Source organism: Carcharodon carcharias, chromosome 19 (genome assembly GCF_017639515.1).
Source record: "Carcharodon carcharias isolate sCarCar2 chromosome 19, sCarCar2.pri, whole genome shotgun sequence".
NCBI classification, from domain to species: domain Eukaryota; kingdom Metazoa; phylum Chordata; class Chondrichthyes; order Lamniformes; family Lamnidae; genus Carcharodon; species Carcharodon carcharias.
The window spans coordinates 55,971,832-55,999,406 of NC_054485.1; the positions used below are offsets into that span (position 1 = coordinate 55,971,832).

The window sequence follows — 27,575 nt, forward strand, 5'->3', positions numbered from 1 at the left end:
ATTCAGTGGGAGGACAAATTCAGCCAGGTGGAGGAGAGTGGTGGTAGATGGTGATTGTTCGGACCTCTGTATAAGGAAGAAGCAGAGAGCCCTCAGACCATCCAGGTGGGGGATAGAGGTGTAGAGGGATTGGACATCCATGGTGAAGTGGAGGTTGATATGATGTAGGGCATCAGATAAATCGCAAATGTGGATGGGAAGGGACTGGACAAGGGGAGAGAGAATGGGGCAGGAACAGGCTGACATGATTGGTCTACCGGGACAGTCCTGTTTGTGGATTTTGGGGAGGAGGTAAAAATGGGCTGTCCGGAGTTGGAAGACTATGAGATTGGAAGCTGTGGGGGGAAGATCTCCAGAGCAGATGAGGTCAATGATAATCCTGGAAGTAATGGCTTGATATTTGGTAATGGGATCATGGTCCAGAGGGAGCTCAGAAGAAGTGTCTGAGAGTTGACTCTCAGCCTCTGTGAGTATAGGTCAATACATCAGACAACAACAGCACCACACTTGTCAGCAGGTTTGATAACAAAGTCAGGTTTGGACTTAAGAGAACGGAGTGCAGCAAGTTCAGAAGGAGACAGGTTAGAGTGGGTGAGAAGGGCAGAGAAATTGAGATGACCAATGTCACACCAACAGTTCTCAATGAAATGATTGAGAGCAGGTAAGAGACCAGAGGGAGGGGTCCAGATGGAGAGGGAGTACTGGAGATGGTGAAAGGATACATGCAAAAATGGGAAGACCCCTGCTCAAAGGAGTGAATATGGAGACAAAGGCGGCAGAAGACGAGTTCAGCATCATGGCCAAGCCTAAAATTCATTGAGATTAGGGCGTAAATTGTGAAACTGAGTCCTTTGCTGAGTACCAAATGTTCAGCATCAGAGAGGGGAAGTTCAGAGGGTATGGTGAATGCATGGCAAGGGCTGGGATTGGAAGACAGGACAGGGTCAGAAGGACGCTCAGTGGCACACTCAATGCCATGCGCCGCCATATTAACATACTCGACCTCTCTCTCCAGCAGCACCGACTCATCCTATCTCAAATCTGTCCTTGTCCCCAGTTTCATTTTATTCTTCATCTCATCCGATGCCTTAACAAGAAACTTTTCCTCTTCCTTTCAAATGCTAAGGAACACAAACTCCAACAACTTATTGATACCAATGCCCATCCAGGACCCTCCACCCCTTCAAATCCTTCTGACCCCAAAACAAGCACATACAATTAAAAAATCATCCCAGAAGATTGGTGTTTCAGCTTAAAGGTGTTTGACATCAAATTAGGCTACAGATATTAGTCTTATTCCAGATAAGGAAAACTTGAGAAGTCTGTCAAGAAAGCTATCAATTCAGAAAATTTCTTTACTATCCATTTGACTTTAGGACCTATTTCACAGAGTGCAGGATTGTCACACAAAAAGAAACTGAACATGGAATCATAAAAATAAATTAGTGCTCGAGACTGGATAAAGCAAAGTCTATAGAGTGTTAAATTTGAGCTGACACTAAAAAGAAAAAAATCCAGATTGGTTTGCATGGTGAGCTTCACTTGTCTTTTTACTTCAACCATTAAACTTTCATGACCATGACCATAAGAGATTTTATGACTGAAACAGATGGATTTCAATAAGGTTTTGCTTAATAATAAAAAAAATTCTTCAATGTGACTTTCAGACAGAAAATCTGAGAGCATTTTTGAAAATAACTATATGTCATGTTTAAGAAATAATGTAATCAGAACCAGTCTTAGAGAAACTAACAGGAAAATGCAGTAAGGTTTGACATTTAACCAATTCCACTTCACAGGCACTACAGGAAATGGTTGCCTTTTCCGGAACTGATCGTATTGAGAAACTAAGATAAAAGCAAAAAACTGCGGATGCTGGAAATCCAAAACAAGAAACAAAAATACCCGGAAAAACTCAGCGGGTCTGACAGCATCTGCAGTGAGGAACACAGTTAACGCTTCGAGTCTGTATAACTCTTCAACAGAACTGTTCTGTTGAAGAGTCATACGGACTCGAAACATTAACTGTGTTCCTCTCTGCAGATGCTGACAGACCTGCTGAATTTTTCCGGGTATTTTTGTTTTTGTATTGAGTAACTGCTCAATTGTTTACATAGTTGATACTGAAGGTTTTAATTATTGGTGAATTAAAATGCTTAAAGCTGACATTAAAAAAATGCACCATGCGCATTTCTGAAATGAAAGGATTGTCCGCGATCCACACTCCCTGGAAACACCACTCTTGAAGTGCCCCCGCACCCCACCCCCACTTGATCCCGCTTCAATTGGGCCACTGCTGGGTCACATCTCAAATATTAACGCGCTGCTGGGACACCCCTCCCAATATGAATGCTTCCTTGAAAATCCACTTCAAATATTGACTGGATCCCTTTTCTAAAGTCCAAATGTTTGACATTGCCTATTGAAAAACGGAAAATGCCACTATTGTTGCAGAAACTGTTTGTTCATCAGTACAGACCATCTGGAAAAAAATTGCTGCTAAGCCAACAAGCATGGTGACAGGTGACAGACTGATAGAAATCTAATGACTTTACTAAACCCCAAAGGTGCAAGGTGCAGTTTGAAAACATGTGGTTTGGTGACCCAGATTAATAAGGATCATCAGAATCACTTTTTGCTGCTGTCTCAGTTGCCTAATATGTATGTATGATTTATTGCTTATCCCTCATTGTGAGAAGTAGATGGATGAGACCTGCAATTACTTTGTGGCCCACAAGAGGACCAGCTATTCAAGACAGTCACAAATTAATTTATTTTAAAATGAATTTACCTCTCATTAAGTTAAATGTGTCAGCAGGAAAATAACAATTTATTCAATGTTAGCTTCAGTTTTAGCTTCAGTAAGGTTAGGTGCACAATAAAAAGTGCCTCAAATCATGCTTGTAACTATTCAGGGCAACCTTAGGAGCATCACAATTAGCTCCAGTTGCCCTTGATTATAGCGAGGAAAATCAGTCAGCATTTTCACTCCTTGTGTGTCATTTTAACTTAGGGCAGAGGTGTAAAACTGTTGATGTCAAATTGGCCGCCCATTAGCCACCCACAGCCTAATTTCCTTCTGCTGACTCCAGCAGAAAGGATGTTGTTGTAAGTTGGTTGTTACTGACTAAGGAACAATTGCTGAGGCATAATTATGTCTGAACTATGACTGGTTTATTGGATAAACATAACTATATACAGATATACATAACTAGTTGTTACTTGGTCTAGGCCTTGAGCATTTTGCCTCTCGACTTTTGTCACGTGTATCTTACACCATGTGAGTGATATTGTTTCTCCTTTCAACCCAGAAGTCATCTCCCCCAAGTCTTTGTCCATACATATTTTACATTTATATTTACATACAACTCCAACTCCCTCCAAGTCTCTGGCTTTAAAGATTCAATCAATCAGAAGACTTCATGACTCTTCTTGATTGTGCTCTTGTCAGACTTGAAAGATCAGTAATCTCACTTTGAACTTCTTTTCTTTGGTTTGGTTGGTGCTTGGTGAGAGTTACCGGATCTGGTGCCTTGTCAGTTTGTGACTCAACATCTGGTTCTTCCAAATGTATGATGGATGGTTGTCTTTGTGGAATGAAGATTTATCCTGGTCCTTCTTACGGTACCTTCTGGAGTATGTACTAAATAAGATCCCTGATGATTGTTATGCATTTGGACAATTATTGCTTCTCTGCTAGGTCTCTTATCTGGATAAAAGCAAAATACTGTGGATGCTGAAAATCTGAAACAAAAACAGAAAATGCTGGAAAAACTCAGCAGGTCTAACAGTACCTGTGGAGAGAAAAAAAAACACCTGTAGAGTTAACGTTTCGAGTCTGTATGACTCTTCTTCAGAGCTAAAGAGAAGCAAAAATGTTTTGAAACTTATACTAAGTGGGGTAGAGCTGGATAGAAGGCCAGCAATAGGTGGGGGCAAAGGAGAGATTGACAAAAATGTCATGAACATTAGGACAAACGGGGAGTTAATGGTAGTGGTAAGGGCTAACGGAGGTGCTGATATTGGCATCAAAGTAAGAAAGCAGAATGTGATAATAGCAGGACAAGGGTAAGCACTCTGAAAAGAATAACAAGAACATTTGGCAGATGGCCCTTGTGGGGGTGTGGTGGGGGGGAGGGGACGGTGATGGGGGAAAAGGATCAAAAATAGAATAAAAGGTGAGGATAAAACAATGAATAAATGAATAAAAATTAAAATAAATAGATAAAAAATAAAACATGAATAGCACATAATAAAATATAATAAATAATAATAAATAAAAAATAAAAATTAATATTGAAAAAAGGGATAAAAAGGGGTGAGGATAGAGGAATGAGTTTATGGTTTGAAGTTGTTGAACTCAATGTTAAGTCCAGAAGGCTGTAAAGTGCCTAATCAAAAGATGAGGTGCTGTTCCTTCAGTTTGCGTTAGACTTCACTGGAACATTGCAGCAGGCCAAGGATGAACATGTGGGCATGAGAGCAGGACGGTGTGTTGAAATGGCGAGCGATAGGAAGGTCTGGGTCATGCTTGCAGACAGACCGAAGGTATTCCACAAAGTGCTCGCCTAGTCTGCGTTTGGTCTTTCCAATGTAGAGGAGACCGCATTGGGAGCAGAGAATGCAGTGGACCAAAGTGAGGGAAGTGCAAGTAAAGCACTGCTTCACCTGAATGGAGTGCTTGGGCCCTTGGTCGCTGAGGAGGGAGGAGGTAAAGGGGCAGGTTTGCACCTTCTGCGATTGCATGGGAAGGTGCCATGGGAGGGGGATGAGGTGTTGGAGGCGATGGAGGAGTCGACCAGGGTGTCCCGGAGGGAATGGTCCCCATGGAATGCTGACAGGGGAGGTTGAGGGGAAGATGTGATTGGTGGTAGCATCACGCTGGAGTTGGCGGAAATTGCGGAGGATGATCCTTTGAATGGGGAAGCTGATGGAGTGAAAAGTGAGGACAAAGGGGAACCCCATCATGATTCTGTGAAGGAGAGGGAGGTGTGAAGGCAGAGGCACGGAAGATTGGTCAGACATGGTTGAGGGGCCTGTCAATCACAGTGGGTGGGTAACCTCAGTTAAGGAAGAAGGAAGACATGTCAGAAACACCGTTTTGTAAAGTGACATCATCGGAACAGATATGACAGAGGCAAAGGAACTGAGAGGATTGGATGGAATCCCTACAGGAAGCAGGGTGTGAGGAACTATAGTCGTGGTGGCTGTGGGAGGTGGTGGGTTTGTAATGAATATTGGTGGACAGCCTATCACCAGAAATTGAGATGGAGAGGTCAAGGAAGGGGAGGGAAATGTCAGAGATGGACCATGTGAAGGTGATGGAGGGGTGGAATTTGGAAACAAGATTGATAAATGTTTCCAGGTCCAGACGAGAGCATGAAGCGGCACTGAAACAGTCATCGATATACCAGAAAAAGAATTGTGGGAGGGGGCCTGAGGAGCACTGGAACGAGGAATGTTCCACATACCCCATAAAGAGACAAGCATAACTGGGACCCATGCAGCTACCCATAACCACACCTTTTACTTAGAGGAAGTGAGACAACTTTAAGGAGAAATTGTTCAGTGCTCTTCTATCCAGCTTTACCTGCTCCACCCCTCTTAAACAGTATAAATTTCATCACATTTTTACTTCTCTTTAGCCCAGAAGAAGAGTCATATGGATTCGAAACGTTAACTCTGTTTTTCTATCCACAGATGCTGTTAGACCTGCTGAATTTTTCCAGCATTTTCTGTTTTTGTCTCTTAACTGGACCTAGATTTGATTTTTTTCTTTCTCTCTTTGCTGTTATATTTTATTTTTCTTGATCACTTTTTTCTCTTTCTTTATTGGAATTTGTTGGTTTATCCCTCTCTTTGCATTTCATATGTTCCCTATCCTTATCTGTTGTGTTCACCCTGATTCTTTTGGATGGTTTTGTCTGACTTTCTTCGCTTCTGAAGCGATGACTCATGTAGCCTCTCAGTCATGAACTCTTTTGATGATCCGGGACTTCTTTGTCTGAAAATAATTGTTTAGGTAAAATGTGAAGCTGTAAGGAAGCCACTTGATCAACATCTTGCTTCCCTCAAATTCCAGTAGCCCTGATATAGCAGTCATGTCAGTATGTTCCAAAGTAGAAGAGGTGAACATTGCATGGTTTTGTTCCATCTCTACTTCTGGACTTGTCTGACTATTTGCATCCTTGACTACCACTTTTGGTGGATAGATAGATGTGGATGCACCTACAAAGAAGTCACCACTGTTGGATGAATGTGCTATTGTAACAGTGTATTCTGTCGCTTGAGTTTCATCTCCTATCTTCTCAGCAGGACACAAACTGATGAAGGATCATGGCCATACTCAATACTTGTTGGTCTAAGTGGCTCACTACACCTTTGGTGAGAACATGTTTACTCTCTCCTTCCTGGACATCTTCCTGGAAAATGGCTGTGAAGAGTGTCAAAAAGTCAACACTGATGTCTCAATCCAGGTTACAGTCTAGTTGGACAGTTTGAGGGGGTCAGATTTGATATCATCCTTGAATTACTGTTCATTGAAGTCCTCCATTGTCTTGATGAAGTTGAGATCTACACATTATTTTGGTCAAGAAGAGAGGCTTCCTGATTATGAAGGACATATAATGTTTCTTGTATCTATTATCCATTGCACTGGAGTGTTGCCTGCAACATGCCCTTGATTTGTCGCTTGATCCCTCCTGGACCATATAACTGGGTTTCAGTTGACTTCAGGTGTAGCTTTACTTGCCACAGTTCTTTGTCTGATAAGACCATTACACTTTTTCCTGTATCCAGTTTGAAATTGGTGATATGCCCATTGATATAAATATCAGCATTCCGGAATGTCTATTTGGCACCTTTGAACTCATCCAGGAAATATTTTTTTCTCCCCTTCTTGTTGAGATTCCTCAATTTCATTGATGGCTTTGTGTATGAAGACTTTCTTGTTATCCTCTGTATATTCAGAGGTCTTAGTTTTGCACATCATCACAAAATGTCCAAACTTTTTGCAGTGAAAGCATTTTGCACTGCTTTCAGGAAACTGTTCACTTGCAGGAAACTGGGGGGCTTTTTTGCGCCACAGCTCTCGCATGGCCTGATGTCATCTTGAACTTCTGCTCCATATGGTGTCTTCTTCCTTGGAGTTTCTTTGACATTATTTTGTTTAATAAACTGTACTGTCACTGGGGTTTTTCTGAGCCAAGGTTTTTCTTCACGTCTGAGTATGGCCCTATTCTGTTTATGAACCTCTGTTTGTCTCACCAACTGTATTGCTTTTCCCCAAGATTAAGCCTTCCTTGGACTGCAGTAGGTCAAACAGGGTGTCATCAGTAACACCGGCTACAATGTGGTCCCATATTAATTCTGTTTTAGGTCTCCACATTCACAACCTTCAGCCAGTCTATACAAGTCATTAATAAAAGCATCTGCTGGTTCACCTGGTTTTGTTGAGTTTGGCCCTTTCTAGAATCTTGATGCTCCTTAAATTAAAATAATTATCAAAGACTTTTAAGACTTCTTCAAATTTGTCTGATGTCTCATTAACGCCTTGTCTTACAATAACATCATCCACAATTGTTCCAATAGAGTACAGTAATATACTGAATTGTTTAGCATCAGACTTAGAGTCCAATCCCGAAGCAATTTGGAATCTTAAAAATTTTTTCCGCCAAAGTGCCCAATTCTGAATTGCTTTGGTTCTTCCATATGCCCAAATCTCTCAGGTAATGTGAATTTGGAATCCATAGCTGTTCTAAACTTCTAGAAGGTTGAACTAATTTTCATAAACTTCTCTTGCACTAATGCAGTTTTTCTACACTGATCAGCCTTCCACAGATAACCCCTGTGAATGCTGACCCTTTTTGGTATTTGCTTCTTAAATGTCACAAAATTTTACAACTATTTGTTTAAAGTTGTTATAAAGCTCTGTTCACTGTTTTCTTCCTGCTGGGGAATTGTGTCTATGCAGCCGATTTTTTTTTCCGATGCTGCCTTGCGGTCGCCAAGTATAATGTCTCCGACCTTGGATCCAGACTGGTGGGGCGTATGAAAACCCACGTTCACTAAGAATGGTACTTGCCCAGTGCTGCCTGCTTATTGCATCATTAAATTGAAGATTTTTACCCTTTTTCAAGAGTTGCTTGCCATTCCTCAACTATCACTAGGTTCTCTGACTCTTGCTTGATCAGGTTTTTATTTCTTCATGGACCACCTTATGCCATTGTGCAGCCCTTACTGAGTTGAACAGTTGATTTTCTGTCTCTCCCTGCCTCCATGCCTACGATGGAGCTCTTTTGGAGATCTTCAACTGTCTGACTGAAGTCTTCAGCTTTGGCACCCTTTTTCAGATCAGACTTGCAAACTTCATTAAAGTTATTTTTTTTCAGATTTCAGGTCCTTCACAGCTGCCATCACTGTGGCCAACATGTTATTTGTTGGTTGTGACTGAGTAAGGAAGGACTGCTGAGACATGGGTATGTCTGAACTGTAACTGCTGTATTGGATAAATATAACTATTTGCAGATATACAAGACTAGCTGTTTCTTGGCCTAGATCTTGAGCATTTTTCCTCTTGATGCTTGGTCATATGTTCCTTACATCGTCATGTGGGTGATACTGTTTCTCCTTTCAAGTCCCAAGCCACCTTCCCCCAAGTTTTATACATGTATATTTTACATTTATCTTTACATACCATCCCATCTCCCACCAAGTCTCTGGCTTTAAAGATTCAATCGGTCAGGAGACTCCCTGGCTGTGTTCTTGTCAGACTTGGAGGATCAGTAATCTCTCTTTGAACTCCTTTTCTTTGATTTGGTTGATCCTCGTTGAGAGTTACTGTATCTGGTGCCTTGTCAGTTTGTGACTCAACATGGCTAGATGTTACTCAGTTAGGGGGAGGCAGTGGCTTAGTAGTAATATCATTGGACTAGTAATCCAGAGGCTCAGGCTAATGCTCTGGGCACACAGATTCAAATCCCACGTAGATTTTCAATTCAATTAATAAATCTAGAATTTTTTTAAAAGCTAGCCTAATGGTGATCATGAAACCATTGTCGTATGTCTTAAAAATCCACCTGGTTCACTAATGTACTTTAGCCTGCTGTCCTTGCCTGGTCTGCCCTACGTGTGACTCCAGACCTACAGCAAGGTAATTGACTCTTAAATGCCCTCTGAAATGAGCACTCAGTTGTATCAAACCACTATAAAGCCTGCAAAAAGGAATGAAACCGGGCAGACCACGCAGCATCAACGTAGGCATCAGAAATGACAACAGCACACCCAACCCTGACAACCCGCCAGAGTCCTAATTATTTTGTACCAAAATTCGGAGAGCTGTCCCACAGACTAGTCAAGTAACATTCTGACATAGTCATACTCATGGAATCATACCTTACAGACAATGTCCCAGACATCACCATCACCAAGCCTGGGTATGTCCTGTCCCACCAACAGGACAGACCCACCAGAGGTGGTGTAACATCAGAAAGGAGCTGCCCTGGAGGCCCCCAACACTGAGCCTGGAACGCATGATGTCTCATGGCACCAGGTCAAACACGTTCAAGAAAACCTCCTGCTGATTAGCACTTACACCCCCCCCACCCCCCCCCCCCGCCCCGAACCCCCACATCAGCTGATGAATCAGTACTGCTTCATGTTGAACACCAGTTGGAGGAAGCACTGAGGGTGGTAAGAGCATAAACTGTACTCTGGTTGGAGACTTCAATGTTCATCACCAAGAGTGGCTCACTACTGACTGAGCTGGCCGAGTCCTAAAGGACATAGCTACTAAACTGTGTCTTTGGCAGGTGATGCAGGAGCCAACAAGAGGGAAAACCCGACCTGACCTTATCCTCACCAATATGCCTGTCACAGATGTATCTATCCATAACAGCATTGGTAGGAGTGACCACTGAACAGTTCTTGTGGAGATGATATCCCATCTTCACATTGAGGATACCCTTCATTGTGTTGTGTGACACTACCATTGTACTGAATGGAATAGATTTCGTACAGATCTAACAATGCAACCTAGGCATCCGTGAGACGCTGTGGGTCATCAGCAGCAGCAGAATTGTACACAGCCATGATCTGTAACCTCACTGTCCAGCTGATCCCCCACTCTACCATTACCATCTAGCTGGGGGGATCAACACTGGTTCAATGAAGAGTGCAGGAGGGGATGTCATGAGCAGCATCCAGCATACCTAAAAATGAGGTGTCTACCTGGTAAAGCTACAACACAGGACAACTTGCATGCCAAACAGGAGAAGTGATCCATAACCAATGCAGCAGTCCTGCTACATCCAGTCATGATAGTGGACAATGAAACCACTAACTGGAGGAGAAGGCTACAGAAATATCCCCATCCTCAATGATGAGGAAGACCAGCACATCAGTGCAAAAGGCAAGGCTAAAGCATTTGCAACAATCTTCAGCCAGGATGCTGAGTGAATAATCCATGTGTAATAGCCAGGGCATCTGTCTCCTGAACTGTCAGCAACTCACCAAGTGAGTGCACAGAGGGAAGAGCTTCTTCAGTGAGACTGACAAGGTTGAAAAGTTTTGATCAGTAAAACTGAAGAGCTGTACATGCCATTGTTTCAACCTGCCTTTGGAAGTTACTTTTCCCAGAATATAAAAATCTTCCATGTTGGCATTATGGCCTGCATTTTTGGGAAAAATAAACTTAATAACTTTGCCTTATTTATCTTGCCAGTTGTAAACATCTTATGTCCCTTTGAAAACCAGACAACCTCTCACCATATTTAAAAATGCAAATGCCATTCCCACCGTATCTGCTGAGACTTCACCTTAGCTTACCCATCTCCATTTCAAATGCCTGTTTTACACCTAATCCGTTTTGATGACTCCAACCTTGCAGTCTGACTGTCTGCAGTTTAATTAAACTAGACATACACACACACACACACACAATACCGCCTCCACAAGGCTGCTTTAAACTATCCCACAGTAATATTGGAAAAAAACGATTTTTCCTTTACATGTTGCCCCTCTCCTTTCTATCAGTAGTCAGGTCCCTTACAGAATCATCAGCCAGGTCCTCAGTGGGTAGAAGAAGCTAGCCACTGACACTGTGGGATGGAGCTAAAACCAGTGAACATGTGGCTGCCTACACAATTAATGAATCTTGGCAACTCCTGAATATCTAGTGCAGGCATGCATTATCACCTTCCAGGCATTGACAAATTATCTGAGCATCGAGGGAGTGGGATCCCTGGCAATTTATGAACACTCCTGAATGATTTGACTGTGCCTTGAATGGCACTTGTGTCAATCAATAACTTTGAGTGTCTATTGGAATTCAGCCGCTGCACCAAAATCAACTCCATGTCTGACTGGCCTTATCCTTGTCAAAGGAAACATAAGTGGCAGCCTTGACAAACAAGGCATCAGTAACTTGAGATAAAAGCAAAATACAGTAACTGCTGGAAATCTGAAGCAAAAACTGAAAATGCTGCAAAAACACAGCAAGTCGAGCAGCATCTGCGGAGAGAGAAACAGAGTTAATGTTTCAAGTCCATATGACCCTTCTTCAGAGCATGAAGAAAGATCATATGGATTCGAAACGTTAACTCTGTTTCTCTCTCCATATTAGTGACTTGGGAGTTGCATCTGTGGGCAGCAAATTATGAGATCCTGGTGGTGTCACCAGAAGATCCCTGGAAGGAACCAGAAGTGAAGAACTTTACTGTTGTGATCCTGGCCAGTTTGAACTGAGTGGCTTGCCAGGCCATTACAGAGCTAGTTCCAGGACATTAGCCTGGGCCACTGGATTAAAAGTCCAGTGACCTTCTCCCACCATCTCTGTGATCATGCTGAGTTCCTAACCTAAAGTCAGTTTTTGGGGTTTTAACTCCCATCCCCACTCGTACCTGTCTCCCCCTGGCAGTTAACATTCTGCCTATTATATCCCAAAGCACCTGCATTAATCAAGGAGTCTGGCCTTGTTAACACACTTAAAGTTATTGCTGCTGAAAGGAAGATTCTACAGAAAGGCTAGCAGAAAACCATGAGAGACACAGAGACAGGAAGTAAGAGGCAGAAATGAGAAGTTTTACTGTGGAATTTAATTATTGATTTGCCCAAAGGCAGTGTTATTCAGGAGCTTCACTAATGAATTAGCTTTCTAGAGGTTGTTACTCAGTAGAATTAGCTTTACTCAGTAGAATTAGGTTGTTACTCAGTAGAATTAGCTTTATTCAGTAGAATTAGGTTGTTACTCAGTAGAATTAGGTTGTTACTTAGTAGAATTAGCTTTCTAGAGGTTGTTACTCAGTAGGCTAATCAACACACCAGTTCCATTTCTCTTGCAAGCAGGGAATTTAAGTCACAGAATGGTGCCAAGATCAACCAGATCAGTTGACCTGTTGATTTTAGCAGCATTTTGTGGGATAGAGCAACAGCAGATTTAAAAGAAGAAATGCAATTCCTGTCCAGCTTGGTCAGCTGTAGTATTCAGGGGAATTTGCAAGATCCTTGAGCACAAGGAGTGAGATGAGTGTCCAGCATAAGTTGTTCTAACAAGTCAAGAAGGGAGAGTATTTAAGTGGAACTGTTGATGGTTTCCCTATGGCTAGGTAGCGTTTTCCCAGTAAGTATCTAAGACGTGACACAGAACATTCTGAGGTTTAAACAGATGTCTTTGTTGTTTTGGCTTAGCTCTGCTAAGATGCAATAGCAGCTACAATTGGTTAGGGAGTGGAAAATTAGACACTGTAAGCACAGGATTGAGCTTAGCTGTTGAATAGTCTGATAATGTTCACTATGAGGACACATGATGAATGCTTGAGTGAAAAATCATAGGGTATTTGATGCTTGGCAAGCCTTACCTCAGCAAGGCATGATAGTTTTCAATAGAGGTTGGGGAAATTGACAAGGGCAAAAAACAACAGTTGGAAATGGCACGATTGCAACAGAAATGGAACAGAAAAGTACTTCAACTGACCGTTTAAGAGAGAGCGGGATATCTGAAAGAAATTGTCACAGCCAGAAGTCAGGAAGGAAAACATATATATATATATATATACCTATGGCAATCTGGTGACTTTATGAAATTATTATTTTTATTTTAAAAATGGACAAGGCTTTACCCTGACTAGCCATGACTCATACCAGAGGAAAGTCTAACCATCAGAAACAGTCATGGACTCGTTATCTTTAAAGAGGTCTTAACGTCCTCTGTGACAGTTAGCAATCAAATTCCAAAGAAATGCACCCACTCCCTTAACATTTCTTAGGCAGAGATCCGACCAACAGGACAAAAGGGACACTAACTCTTCCATTAAACACTTCAAGATTCCAGATCTAGGAAAACACATCCTTTGTAAAACACCCAGGAGAATAAGTGGGAGGTATATCACATGACCTCCTCCAATCTGCCAGAGCCTATAATTTTGCCATGTGGAATTGAACCAAGATGTCTACCATTTTATCATCTAATAGGTAGCAGCAGAAAGCTCTGTACAGGTAAAGTGCCTGGTCATTTATACTGTGAACCACTGGAACATTGGAACATCTGCATCTGTGCCTTCAAAAATAATTCATCTCTACTTGCCTTTGCCCGTTGTGGAAGTCCTCGCTTCTGGAAAGTCACCCTGCAGCAGTTTCAGCCTGCTAACCTCTGAAGAAATATGCCATTGAACTTTTGATTCTGGACTCATGTGAAACCATAACTCTTATTTTTATTGTGGTCTTGCCCTGTCCCCCTTTCTTTCCCTTATCCCTCTTTTATTGCATGAATGCAAACAGAAGCAGATGTTGTGAAACCCCTTCCCGCGTTTTGTGTGTGTGCAAATATAAATCAATTCTCTTATTTTACCTTATCTCAAGTTTGCTGTTGGGATTGAGGATTGGATCACTCCAAACTGAAGGGTTGGGGAAAACACGCCATCACTTATAAAGGGGGAAATCAAAAATCAAAACATCTTTCTGCTTACAGATGGGTCGTGAGTGGAGAAATCAGGGCTGTTTAAATTAATCACCCTCCTGTCAGTAACAGGACTGTAATCATGGAAGTTGAGTTGGGGAATCAGCAAGAGTCAGGAATGGAGCATACAGACATACGAAATAGAAGCAGAAGTCGGCCAACCGGCCCATTGAGCCTGCTCTGCCATTCAATAAGATCATGGTCGACCTGTTTGGATTTCAAGTTCCACATTCCCCATCCACCCCGATATCCTTTGATTCCCTCGCCTAACAAGGATCTGCCTACCTCTGCCTTAAAAATATTCAGCGGCCCCGCCTCCACCGCCATCTCAGGCAGAGAGTTCCAAAGTCACACAACCCTCTGAAAGAAAAATAATTCTCCTCATCTCTGTCCTATATGGGCAAAACACTGCCCCTGGTTCTAGACTCACCCACAGGAAATATCCTTTCCACGTCCACCTTGTCAAGACCATTCAGGGTCTTGTATACTTCAACCAAGTCACCCCTCATTGTTCTAAAATCCAGTGGAAACAAGCCCAGCCTGTCCAACCTATTTTCATAAGACAACTTACTCATTCCAGGTGGTCAATCTAATAAACCTCCTCTGAATCGCCTTCAACGCATTTACATCTTTCCTTAAATAAGGAGATCAAAATTGCATGCAGTATTCGAGAAGTGGGCCAGGATTTTTCAGTCAGTGTGCAGGAGCGGGTCCAACACACCAATTCAAAAAATGACGCGTGATGACATTGGGTGTGGGTCCCGACATCATTGCGCTGCTTCGCGATGTTTCATTCGGCAGGTGCACACTGGAGTCGGCTGCGCACCCATCGATAACTGATAGGCCTATTAAGGCCATTAACAAATTAATTAATGTCATTGTTTACACTGCCCACTCAACCTTAAGGTTGGCTGGCAGGCGAGAAGGCCAAGCAGCCTTCATGTTTATTAGGAAACCTCATCCACGAGCGGGACAAAGTTTCCTAAAGCATTTACTACTTAAATAAAAATTTTATATGAAAAATAAAACATGTCCCATCTCATGTGACACAGTCACATGAGGGGAAATGTCTCATTAAATTTTTAATTTCCATAAAAATGTTTTTACAAACCGCTTCAATCTCCCTGAGACATCTCCATGGCTCAGAGAGATTGAAGCGCTCTTTCTCACACATGGGCGAAAGAGCACTGGCCCCGACTTTCCCTCCTCCCCTCGCCTGCTCAGGTAGTGTTGAGCATTACGGCTCATGTCTTAAGCTGGGCGGGCCTTAATTGACCCATCCGCATAAAATGGCGGCGAGGAGCCAATCGCGGGCAGCGATGGGCTCTGCAACCACCGCTGCCCACTCCTGTCAAACCCACCCAACATGAGAAAAATTCAGGTCATGCCTCACCAATACCCTGTATAACTGAAGCATAACACCCTTACTTTTGTAATAACGGATAGCATTCCATTAGCCTTCTTCATTACATGCTGTTACTGCATACTAACTTTTTGTGATTCATGCACGAGAACACCTAGATCCCTCTGCATCTTGGAACTCTGCAGTCGTTTTCTGTTTAGGTAATACTGTGAGTTTTTTATTCTTCCTGCCAAAGTGAACAACTTCACATTTTCCCATATTATACTCCATCTGCCAGATTTTTGCCCACTCACTCAATTTATCTATATCCATCTGCAAACTCCTCATGCCTTCTTCACAACATACTTTCTTGCCCACCTTTGTGGCATCTGAAAATTTAGCTACCATGCCTTTGCTCCCATTCATCTGAGTCATTGATATAAATTGTAAAAAGCTGAGGCCCCAGCACAGACCCCTGTGGGACTTCACCTGCCAATCAGACAAAGACCCACTTATGCATACTCTCTGTGTTCTGCCAGCCCGCCAACCTTCTATCCAGGCTAACTATGAGCTTTTACTTTTTGCAATAACCTTTAATGTGGCACCTTATCAAATACTTTCTAGAAATCCATGTATGGTATGTCTACAGGCTCCCCTCTATCCCCACACATGTTACTCTTTCAAAATACTCTAATAAATTGGTTAAACATGATTTCCCTTTCATAAAACCATGCTGACTCTTCCTGATTACTTTGAGCTTTTCTCAGTGCTCAGCTATAGCTTGTTTAATGATGGACTCCAACAGCTTCCTCATGACCGATGTCAAGCTAACTGGCCTTTAGTTTCCTGTTTTCTGCTTCCCTCCTTTCTTGAATATTTGCTACTTTCTAATCTGATGGAACCTTTCCAGCATCGAGAGAATTTTGGAAAATTAACACCAATGCATCTGCTGCCTCATTAGCCACCTCTTGTAAGATCCTAAGATGAAGTCCGTCTGGAGACTTGTCAGCCTGCAGCTCCATCAGTTTGCTCAGTACTACTTCCCTAGTGATTGTAACTTCACCAAGTTCCTATCTCCCCTTCACCTCCCGATTTACAGCTATTACTGGAATGTTTTTTGTATCCTCTACAGTGAAGATTGAAGCAAAGTATATGTTCATTTCATTCTCCCTCTCTAGAAGACCAACACTTGCTTTATCTTTTCCTTGGTTAAAAACGTGTAGAAACTCTTGCTATCCATTTTTACATTTCTAGCTAGCTTCCTCTCAGACTCTAATTTCTTTCTCCTGATTAACCTTTTCATCATTTTTTGCTGTTCTTCATATTCTGTCCAATCATCTGAATTGTCACTCATCTTCACTCAGTTATTTGCTTTTTCTTTAAGTTTGATTAGCTTTCCCTAACTTCTTTAGTTAACGACGGATGGTGGGTCCTCCCTTTAGGATTTTTCTTCATAGTAGGAATATATTTATTCTGTGTTTTCTGAAATATCCACTTAAATGTCTGCCACTGCTTTTCTATTGATCTATCCCCTAGCCTAGTATACCAGCTCACTTCAGCTAGCTCAACTTTCACGCCCACATAATTGCCCTTATTTAAGTATAAAATACTAGCCTTGGACCCACTCTTCTCCCTTTCAAACTGGATGAAAATTCAATCATACTGTGGTCGCTGCTACCTAGGGGCTGCCTTTACTCTGAAGTCATTAATTAATCCTGCCACATTACACAATTTCAAATCTAATATAATCTGCTCTCTGGTTGGTTCCATAACGTGCTGCTTGCAGAAACTATCTCAAAAGCATTCTATGAATTCCTCATCCTGGCTACGACTGCCAACCTGATTTTTCCAGTTTATATGTAGATTAAAGTCACGCATGATTATTGCCATCCTTTTATCACAAGCACCCGATATTTCTTCTTGTATACTTTGTCCTACATTATGGTTACTTTTAGGGGGCCTGTAGACCACTTCCACTAGTGACTTTTTACGCCTACCGTTCCTCATCTCCACCCAAACCGATTCTACATTCTGATCCTCTGAACCAAGGTCATCTTTAACTATTGCACAAATGCCATCCTTAATTAACAGTGATAACCCTCTAACTTTACCTAGCTTCTTATTCTTGAAGGTCTACACCCCTCAATATTCAGAACCCAATCCTTGTCATCTTGCAGCCAGGTCTCCATAATTCCTATGAGGTCATATTTATGTACTTCAATATGCATTATCAATTTGTTTATTTTGTTGTGAATGCTACACGCATTCAGATACAGAGACTTTAGTTTAGTCATTTTGTTATCTTTGTGACATCTAGTATTGATTCTTTGTGCATTTTTAGATGTTTTTTCTCTCTGTCCCTTCCTGCCATTCTACAACCCTCATTTCCCATATTACTGTTTTCCTCTCTTACCTTGTCTCTACTGTTTGATATACCACATCTGTTCACAATTGTTCCCTTGGCCCCACTACTTAGTTTAAAATCCGCTCTACTTCCCTAGCTATGCGGTTCGCAGGAACACTGGACCCAGCCGGGTTCAGGTGTAAACCATTCCAATGGTACAGGCCTCACTTTCCCCAGTACTGATGCCAGTGCCCCACAAACCAGAACTCACTTCTCCCACACCAGTCTTTGAGCCACGTATTCATCTCTCTAATTTTATGTACCTTATGTCATTTGCATATGGTTCTGGTAATAGTCCAGATATTATAACCTGTGAGGTTCTGCTTTTCAATTTAGTGGCTAGCTCCTCATACTTTCTACCCAGAACCTCTTTCCTAGTTCTACCTATATCATTAGTACCTACATGGACCATGACAACTAGATCCTTGCCCTCCCACTGCAAGTTCCTCTCCAGCCATGAGCAGTTATCCCGAACTCTGGCACCGGGCAGGCAACAAAACGGCCTAGACTCTTGCTCTTTGCTACAGCGAACAGTGACAATCCCCCTCACTATACTGTCCCCTACTATCACTGCGTTCCTTTTGTTCCTCCTACTTGAATGGCTTCCTGCACCATAGTGCCATGGTCAGTTTGCTCATCCACCCTGCAACTTCTGCTCTCATCCAAACAAGCTGAGAGAACCTCAAACCTATTGGACAATTGCAGAAGCTCACACTCCTGCACTCCTGCACTCTGGGTCCCCTTACCTGCCTCATTTGCAGTCATACCCTCAGTCCCTGAACACTGACCAAATCAGAAGACCCTATCCTAGGTGGTGTGACTGCCAGTTGGTACAAAGCACCCAGGTAGCTTTCCCTCTCTCTGATGTGTCACAGAGTCTGCAGCTCAGCCTCCAGCTCAATGGCTCTGAACCAAGTTCCCCAAGCTGCAATCACTTTGCAGGCGTGTTTGCCCTTGAACACAATGTTATCCAGGAGCTCCCACATGCTGCAGCCTTGACAGATCACCTGTCCTGCATTCCTTAATGTGTTTTAAGTAATTACTTAAATATATTAATCACTTATTTATGTTATTATTTATATTTTCTATTAACTTCACCACCAATTTGTACACTATTTTAAACCTTAGGGATAGAATAAAGCTTACCAACGTATCAGATACTTACCAAACAGCTTTCCCTGTAGTAGAGCAAGAACCAAGCCCTACAGGGTGAGAAAGAGAAATAAAGGAAACGAACACCTCCTTTCCCCCCCCCCACCACTTCACCGAACTCCCCCCCTCACCAAACTCCAAATCTTCACTCTGTTACCTCAGCTGCACTCCATGACAGAGAACCTTTTCCTATGATTATATTAAACTTAGTGGAATAAACCTCAACTCCTGAGACCACTGATTAATAACTCTTAATGTGTACCAACTATGTTAGACTGGCTGTGTTATGCATTATTCTAATGTGTGTTTGAATTCCAGAGAGGCCACAGAACCTATTATGTGTATCCTATATAATATGGCTGGCGCACCACACTTAAGTACCAATATATTGTTTGTTGACCCCTGGGATCAGATTTGCACCTGCAGTTTAGTGTAAACAACCACATCCTTGAACCTTTGACACTCACTGGCTCATAGGCTGGTGTATTCCTGCACTGAATTTGGCACATTGTTCTACAGCCAGACCTTGTGTTGACCCAAGAGAAAGTAATTTATGTTTTAATTCGGCAGCTCTAAACTCAGAATCTGGCACTGCCTTTATGCCTCTGCAGTTGTTGCACATTATTCTACAGCCAGACCTTGTGTTGACCTAAGAGAAAGTAATTTATGTTTTAATTTGGCATCTCTAAACTCAGAACCTGGCACTGCATTTATGCCTTTGCAGTTGCTAATGTAGCCTAAATGTCCTTAAGTAACAGGCTATCAGACAGAGGAAGCATAGAAAGCAAGACACACTCAGGATAGCCGAAGGGTCCGAGAGAAGAATCTGAGATGCGTATCAATTGAATAAATGAGAAGTAATTACAGCGTAAAGCAGCATTGGAAAATAAAACAAAAATAGAGCTGAAGAATCAGAGAGCCAAAACTGAAGTGGAGCCAGAGAATTAGAGAGAGAAATAAGAGTAGCACTGGAAAATGAGAGAGGAAAACAAGAACAAAGCCAGAGAATTAGAGCGTGAAACAAGAGCACAACTAGAGAAACAGTAAAAGAAACAAGATCAGAATTGGAGCACCAGAGAGAAAAACAGAATTCATAACTCAGAAATAGAAAGAGAGGAGCCAATCAAAGAATTGACAAAACAGATCCGTACTGTTTTTGCTTTTAATCAAAAGGATAATTAGTTCAAAGCAAACACATTTTCAATTAAGTTTCAATTGAACCAAGACTTCCAGTGATTATAGATTTTTCTTTTATGGATAAGATAAATTACAATTAATGTAAAAGGTGTTCTGCCCTCAATAATATATTATTAAGGATTTTCATTGATAATTTCTTTATCACGAGTTAGCTATGTAGTTGAGTTTGAACGACGATAGGGTGCAAAGAACTAAAATGAGTAATGTATTATCACATTGTATCCACTCTCTAAAAGATCCCTTTATAAGGATTACAATTATTTAAGAACACATAAAAGTGTTTTTGAAAGCTAGATCATCTTTTCCTGTTACTGACAACATTCTAACAAACAGTTCTCATAAGGTTCTGTTGATCTCCCATCCTAACTACAGTGGAATATCTTCAGAAACTGGATAAATCATGAATGGTCACTTAAGCAATTTATGCTGTTTTGCTTGGGGTTCCATCAGTCTTCCCCTGGAGAACATCTGCTGAAAGTCAGATCTATCACTAGAACTATCATTGTTATTTCAGTTGGGATGAGGGCTTGTCAAGGAGTACTGTGAGAGTTTCCATTTTTTCCCCCTGTCAGCTGGTTTAAAAAATAACTGCCTTCTCTTCCTTTTTTAGAGGCTTAATAAGAAAATGTGTGGAAAGGTGTGCTGTAAAGTCACAAAGGTCAGGGTAGCCCAAGGCTTTAACCCTGGTGCATTCCAATTTCAAACAAGATTGCTGTTACAGATCGAGATGAAAGGAATGCACAGTTAATTCTAGCCCCACATCTCCACAGGTCGTAACAATAGTTCAAATGTTTAATTCACCCACAAAACTGGCCATTGTTTACCTTTTGATACTGTTATTCCCAGCATAAAAACACTATCCAGGCTTCTTTCAGTAAACACAAAAAAAAATTGATTTATGACAAAACAAACTACCTTTAAAAATAACAAGTTAACAAACTGGTTAACATACAAGTTGTCGTTCAGAAGTGTAGTGATTTTTGCCCAATTTTAAAAAACAGATATTTGAACCCCCATACACACACACAAACACAAAACAGGACAAAACAAATATAGTGCCCAACTGAGGTTGGAGTATGTTTGTTTTAAAAGAATAAAATTCAAAGAGATCTCAACGCTGTTGAACTAATAGAATTCTGGTCACAATAGGTCGGGAAGTTCCTTCAAATGGATTTTTTGGTGAAACTGTTAACTCTTACTTATCACAACTTTGCAAACTCTCAAAAAAAACAGGTAAGTTATCCTGATGAGACTTTTCTAAGGAAAGTTTAGCTCACTCTAGACTACATGTAACACAAAGGTGGGACAGAGAGAGAGGGAAAGGGAGAGTCTTTTCTTGCGGCCTGCTTCCAAACACACCCTCATATACTCTGAGAGTTTTAAAGATTAAGATGTTCAAAGAATACTTCTCACAGGCCAGGTTTTTTTTAACCAATCAGCTAGGGTCATTAGCCTGGCAATAACCATTCTTTGTTAATCTAGATATACAAAGTATCTCTTCCCTCTCCAGGCGTTCTCCGCTGACATCTATTTTACCTGTGGTTTCTTGAAAATTGGCATATACACAGCCCCGAATGAATATTGCAAACTTTTAAAAATAACTCAGGAGGAAAAATGTCCAAAATTCAATGTTCTTCAAATTTTCCAAAACCAGGTTCTTCACATGCCTTCGAACATAAGGGATGAAATACCAATTTCAAATGTGTTTCATTACAAAACATATAGGAAAACATATACAACATTTATATGAAAATTTTAAACATGCACTCACCCATTCTCATTCACTCCTTATGCAGAATCTCTGTAAAGGTTCTCATCCTTAGATTTCTATATTATATATGCAAAAATCACATTCTGGATAACACATCAGCAATTGCATTATCTTTTCCAGCCATATAGACAACCTTCAGGTTATATATATATAACTCCAACGAAACAGTCTGGCATGCTGAAACTTAAACTTTTCTATAAAGGCCAGGGTATTATGGTCAGTATATATTAAGGTTTCTTTGCAGCCATGGCAGACCTATATGCCAAAATGTTTTGAGCCAATAACAATCCCAGAGTTTCCTTTTCTATGCTAGAGTATCTTGTTTGATGCCGATATAACTTTTTAGATATGTTATCCCACTGGCTTTTCTGTGCCTGATTCATCTTCCTAGAATACGACTTCACCTACCCCCAAGTCACTGGCATCGATTGCCACCTTGAAGTGTTTAATGAAGTTAAGGGCAGCCAACACCAGTTCATGAGTTAAAATTTCCTTCAGCCTCTCACTGTTTCCTTCGTCCTGCACTCTTTTTACCATCTGACATACCTGCTCCTTCCTATCCTCCTCTCTATGATGGTATGATTTCAACGTGCTGATGTGACAGCCAATTATTTTTCCTGCGATCTCAGGTTCTATCAAATAATTTATTAACCCTCTTAACTACCTTGTATGGATCACTGAACTGTGCTTTCAGAGGATCCTCCTGTAAAGGCAATAGCCTTGTTGAAATGTTCAGGTCTCAGTTTTTTTAAAATCTGCCCATCCCTTCATCTTTGTTTGTGAAACTTTAAGATATTCTTGAGCCACAATGCAGGCTCCCATGAGTTGTTTTTGAAACATGGACACGTATTCTAATATACAGGATTCATCCCTCTGTACAAATGACCTTTCTCTGATCAATTTCAGAGGATCTCTCATCTCATGTCCATGGATTAATTCTAAAGGACTAAAACCGGTAGATTAATTTGGTGAATCTCGGGTAGCAAATAAAAGAAAGTCCAGTCCTTTGTCCCAATCATGGGAATATTCATGACAATATGCTTTAATCATTGCTTTGAGAGTTTGATTGTCCCTGTCTAAAGCTCCCTGTGACTGTGGACAGTATGCCATGGACTTTAACTGTTTTAAATCCAAACTACGCATGTTTGAAAAAAATTAGACATAAAATTGGAACCTTGATCTGACTGGATCTCCCTCGGTAATCTATATCTAGTAAAAATTTGGGTTAACTTCTCTACCACGACCTTAACCGTATTCATTCTCAAAGGGATGGCCTCTAGAAGTCGAGTTGTCATATCCATATTAGTAAGAATATACTGGTGTCCTGCTTTCATTTTCATTAACAGACCCACACAATCTACTGATGCCATACTAAATTGTTCTCTTAAAACTGGTATAGTAAGTAAGGCTGCTGGTTTGATTGCATGTTGTGGTTTTCCCACCATCTGGCATGTTTTACAAAATTACACCATGTCCTTGTGAAGACCTGGCAAGTAAAAATGTTGACTTATACGTGCTTGGGTCCTTCAGATCCCTACATGTTCTGCCATAGGAATCTCATGAGCTATCCTTAATATTTCCTGATGATATTTGGACAGTACCACTACCTGATAAACTGGACTCTTAGTCCGCAGGTCGGTGAGCTGGTCTCCACTTCCTCCTCATCAGAATTGCACTTTTAATATGGTAGCATTCCGGAACCCCTTCTGTTTCAGCTTCAGTTTGAGCTGATTGTGCCAATTTACTTAACTCTGGATTAACTTGCTGAACTTTAATCAGAGATGACTCACTGAACATTTCCTTTGGATTGTCCAAATCCCTAAAAAAAAGTTTCAGACAGCCAAATAACTGTTCGTGTTGCCAATTTTAGCTCTGAGAATAGAACTAGTTTAGCCATTGCACAGGTCACTAGACAGAAAGGAAAAATTCCTGGAACCTTTTTCTGCAACTGCTCTGTCTTCTTGACTTCACTTGGTCTTTCTGTAACTACTGGGGAAGCTACTACTTTCACTCCTGCCTAATTATTTCCAACGAGTAAGTCGACTCCATCTATAGGCAAACTATGAACAACTTCTGCTGTTATCATTCCAGACATTAGGTCACACTCCAGATGCACCTGATACAAAGGTATGGGTATATACTCCCTGCAATACCATTCACTAAAACCTTGGCACTTAGTGAGCTCTGAGGAGGAACAGTCAGGCCTTTGCCCAGGAAAAAAGTTTGGAGAGCCCCTGTATCCCTAAGTATAAGTTTGCCTGCTTCACTTGAGGAATAAGGAGTTACTTTTCCTTTTGACTAGAATTTCCTATAAGTCTCAGGTATCTTGTTCACTTCCCCTCCACTCACAACAGTGTCCACACTCGGACTCACGGCTGCAGTTGCCATTACAACTTGATCAGTTGTATTTTTAATCGAGCCTTTCTTTCCTGAATCATCCTTGTGTACACCAATAAGTCCCATGGATTTCCTACACAACTTACAGCAATTTTCCCGACTGTGTCCCACTTTGTAACAATGGAAACACTTAGACATTTGGACGTCACTCCCACCCTCAGAACTTTCCCTACTGGCCTGTGGAGGAGATTAAATTACATTCCCGGTTGCCCCTCTCTTCATTGGCTACTTACCTTCCTTTCACCCTACCACTTTCTATCTTTCTCGGGATTGTGAGGGTGATGGGCAAAGGAATTGGATTTATGGACAAGCTCACAATCACTAGCCATCTCTGCTTCCTGTCTAGCTGTTGAAATCTTCTGCATGAGTTCTTATTATTAAAGGGAGTGAATTTTTAATTTTCTCCAGGAGAATTATTTCCCCAAAAGTCTCATACGTGGCCTCTACCTTTAGTTCCCATTTCCAGCCGGCTTGCTTTACCTTCTCAAATTCCATGTAGGTCTGCCCAGACTATTTCCTTATGTTTTGAAACTTTTGCCTGTATGCCTCAGGGACCAACTGATATGCACTAAGAATAGCCTTCTTTACTGCATCATAATCCATAGACACCTGTTCCAAAAGTGATGCATAAACTCATGAGTTCTGCCACTAACCTACTTTGCAAGGGCAATGTCCAGTTTCCTTTTGGCCGCTTCATTTGCTTAGCTACCTTCTCAAATGAAATGAAGAATGCCCCTCCAACTCTTTCCTCAAACTTTGGAATGGCATGTACAAATTTAAACATCTCCCACTGGACTCTGGGTTGGGATGAACTCTTCCATCCACAAAACGTTCCCCAACATCTGGTGCCTCTGTTTTAAATACTAGCCTTTTAAGCTGGTATTCCCTTTCTCGTTCCTTCTCTCTTGCCTGAAATTCCAGTTCCAGCTGCTTAAATGCTCTTCTTCTTTCTGCTCTTTCCTGGTCACGTTTAAGTTTCTCCATTTCTTTTTCATGTTCAATTTGCTTCAATTGCAGCTGAATCCAAGATAAATCATGAGTCACCTCCTGGAGAATGTGAATTCTCTTGTATTCCTTCCAATTTCAAATGCTGCACTATTACCTCAACAATATCTGCTTTCCTTGCCTCTTGAGTTATTTCTAACTTCAAATTATCTGGCAATTCCCATATCTTAGCCTTGGTTACTTTTTATAACCCAATCCGATAAATCTTGCATCTTTACAAAAGTCATAGCAACTTCCAAAGCCATGTCAGTTACCAATGAATCAGAAATCTGGGGCAGGATTTTTAGCTCGGTGGGTTGGCACACGCCTGACCCGGCCGAGTGTGAAATAACGCGCAATTGTTCGGTCAGTGGGCGTGCCCTCTGACAATTAAAAGGCCTATTAAGGCCATCAAGTTATCAATTGTGCTGAATTTTTCACTGCCAATTCAACCTAATGATTCACCCACAAAACAGACCAATTATTTACCTTTTGATAATGTTACTCCCAGCATTAAAAAAACTCTAACCAGGCTTCTTTCAGTAGAAACAAAAAAATGGACTCACTATAAAACAAACTACTTTTTAAAAAAGAAGTCAATAAACTGGTTAACATACAAATTATAGCTTAGAAGTGTAGCATTTTCCCCCTTTTTAAAAACACAGATATTCAAACCCCCATATACTCACACACAAACACAAAACAGGCCAAAACAAATAGTCCACTGCAGAGACTGGAGAATTCCGATCATAATAGTTCTGGAAGTTCCTTCAGAAGGATTTTTCGGTGAATATGTCCTTGATGACTCTTATTTATCACAACTTTGTAAACTCTTAAAAAAACAGATGAGTTATCCTGATGATACGTTTCTGAGGAAAGTTTAACTCACCTTAGACTGCATGTAACACAAAGGCAGGGCAGAGAGAGAGGGGAAGGGAGAGTCTTTTCTTGCAATCTGCTTCCAAGCACATCCTGACACACTTTGAAATTTTTAACGACTAAGAGGTTCAAAGAATTCTTCTCTTCGGCCATTTTTTTAAAACAATCAGCAAGAGCCATTAGCCTGGCAACAGCCATTATTTGTTAACTTAGATATACAAAGCATCTCTTCCCTCTCCAGGTGTTCTCCACTGGACATCTATCTTGACCCATGGTTTCTTGAAAAATGGCATATTCACAGCCCTGAGTTAATATTGCAAACTTTTAAAAATAACTCAGGATGAAGAATGTCCAAACTTCAATGGATGGAATTCTCCTATCCTGCCCACCACGAGTTTTGTGGCAGGCGGGAGCACAAAACCCAGTGGCAGGCAAAAGTCGCAAATCTGCTGTCGGAAAAATAGGTTCCAATTCTCCCAATGGTATGTTCTTCGTGGGTCGGTTATCATGCCGACTTGTGGCATATGGCATGAAGGCTCATTAAAACAGCTGCTCGCTGGAATCTTGCTAGGCCTCCCAATCTTGCGTCATGCCAGCGGGAATTTACGTTGGCCTCAAATCTGTTTGAAAAGGGGTGGCATGCACAAGTTGGACCTCAGTTCACTGGTAACTTCGAGATGAATGGAACATACATAGCCTACCAGCCATAGCACAACGCTGGTATTGTTGCAATGAACGCCACTCTGCTGGGGCTGTAGGGTTGGTCTGCTCCTGCTTTTTTGCCTACATTGTCCCAAGGAACATCACTGTGCTGTGGTACTCATGCAGGCCTCCACTTTCAGAAAATAGCATTTCAGCCAGGGCTGTGAGGCAAGTGTGGGGTTAATGAACACAAGGGATGCAATGGGAAGGGAAGGCTGTGGAGTGGCAAGCAGGGGGAAGGGCAAACATGACAGTGGAAATGGGGAGGAAAGGCTGTGGAGTGGCATGTCAGGGGAAGGGTGAACACTAGGCAGCCTTTCTTGTGTCAACCTCTAACCTCTTGTTGCCACACAAGTGAGGAGTCTGTTTAAATTTTTTTATTAAATTCCTGGTGGGATTTGAACTCCAGTCCCCAGAATATTACCAGTCCAGTGACAATACCACTATTCCACCACCTCCTCAAAATCAGAGGAGATGATTTTTACCACAGAATCCAGACACAATGAACTTTGTGCCCAGACCAAAGCTTCAGGTACAGTGAAGAGCCATGAGCCTGATGTGATTTGAACACACAACCTTCTGATCTGGAGTCAGACGCAATACCATTACACCACAAGCCCAGCTATAGGAGTCTGTTTAGAAAGGAAGGAGGAAGACCTCCTGATGATGAAAGCCACTTAAAGCCAATTCCTTCATTAGCAATTTTAAAGGGCTACTCATAACTCAGTGGCTTCACATCACAGTCACTGCATCTCAAGGGTAATATATGGGAATGTAGAATTTGGGAATGCAGGCA

General features: G+C 41.5%; 1 protein-coding gene and 1 non-coding gene across 2 annotated transcripts in view; one reads left to right on the top strand and one right to left on the bottom strand.

The window, feature by feature from the left end:
- The window catches only part of adgrb2 (adhesion G protein-coupled receptor B2), a 1,120,188-nt gene that overhangs the window by 537,521 nt on the left and 555,092 nt on the right, over positions 1-27,575 (top strand). The gene's annotated exons all lie outside the window — the stretch shown is intronic.
- trnaw-cca lies at positions 27,328-27,399 on the bottom strand. Its single transcript has one exon. It is a non-coding gene; the product is annotated as a tRNA-Trp (tRNA).